This window comes from Buceros rhinoceros, unplaced genomic scaffold (genome assembly GCF_000710305.1).
Source record: "Buceros rhinoceros silvestris isolate BGI_N320 unplaced genomic scaffold, ASM71030v1 scaffold47061, whole genome shotgun sequence".
In the NCBI taxonomy this organism is placed as follows: domain Eukaryota; kingdom Metazoa; phylum Chordata; class Aves; order Bucerotiformes; family Bucerotidae; genus Buceros; species Buceros rhinoceros.
In genome coordinates, this window is record NW_010396871.1 from 1,757 (window position 1) to 3,299 (window position 1,543).

The window sequence follows — 1,543 nt, forward strand, 5'->3', positions numbered from 1 at the left end:
AAGGGACACACTCCTGCCAGCACCCAGCTACTGCCTCCCACAGCCAACATGTTCAGCGGCTAAAAAAATAATCACAGGCAGCAGAGACCCATCTGTCTGCCGGCCCTGCACAGCTAAATGCCATTTAATAAACTACATTTGACGTGTACTCGTGTATTTTTGCACATCGTTCTAGCGACAGCTGTTGTCTCCAGCCCTACTTCTGGCCGAGGTGTGGGATTAATTAACCAGACGAGGAGTCTTGGTCCGGTGCAGAGCTCTGCTCCCTGCAAGCCAGGGCAGGTCTTTGCAAGTTCAGCATGACGAATTCTCACACAGTCTCCTCTCGCCTGCGCAGGGTTGGACCACTCATGTTTTCCACACCCGAATTCAGAGCAAGCCCCGTCCAGCACAGCCTCTCGTGCCAGGGACACGGCAGCTCTGCTCACCAAGCCAGAACTCGAATTCCCTGACGGCTCCGAGCATGAGAGCGTGCATCCCCCGAGCAGGAGGAGCACAAAGTGACAGGACCCAAAGGCTTCTGCAAGCGCTCCCTGGGCTCTGTTGTCATGCTCCAGCACTCTGGGGTCCCCAGGATTGCCACCACAAGCCAAGGGCTCTGCCGTCCTGCTGCCTGGCCCAGCAAGCCTTCTCACCAAGGGGCTCCAAAGGCATGGTGCTCTTCCCCTGCAGGAGCATCGCAGAAGACATTTAAACCAAACCAAAAGCATCAGGCACAGCCTCTCTGGGCACCCTTTCAGCCAAAATCACTGCCACAACGATGCTCTTTCTTTAGGCCACTGACTGCACAGATAAGGAGACACTTCTTGCTGGGGGACAGGAGTGCCCGTACCATGTCCACGGGCACTGCAGCCCCAGGGGGGGATTTCCAGGGCTGGACAGGAGCCACATGCTGCTGCTGACCACCTTCTTTGGGGACACCAGGAAAACTCAGAGGCAGCTTCAGAAAACCCTTTATGCACACCCTCACATGCACAAAAGCATCACTATTTAGCAGCGAATTCTTTTCTTGCCCTGGACCCTGGGGCTGCAGGGGCTGCCAGGCTCATCCCGGCAGAGCCCCCTGCCCTCGGCCCTGCGCTGAAGGGCTGAGCTGGAGCCAGGCGCTCTGGTTCCCTGCTCCAAAGCGAATCGAGAGCTAGGGCAGGAAAAGCAAAGGTTAAATGAGCATGATCTCTCTCCTGAGTACTCAGAGTCTGAGCTGGGTGGAAAAGGCTGAGCGCTGCAGCCCCACCAGCCACCTGCCCTTCTGCCAGGTCACAGCTGCCCACACTTGATCCCAGGTTCAGACCCACCAGCTTGGGATCATCCAAGCCCAAACTTCCACAGTCAGGTTACAAGCCCCTTAACAAAGCACAACACCAGAACAAAAGCATCTTTTCTTTCCAAGTTAACCAGCAGCCTTGAGACCATTGAGCCCCGGCCCCATCCAGCCCCATCCCGTCCCAGCGCCTGTCTGCCCCGGACACATCCTGGCCACAAGCTGGGTGCCAGGGCAGGCTGTCCCCACACCAAGGGCAGGGCCATGCTGTCTCGGGCTTCT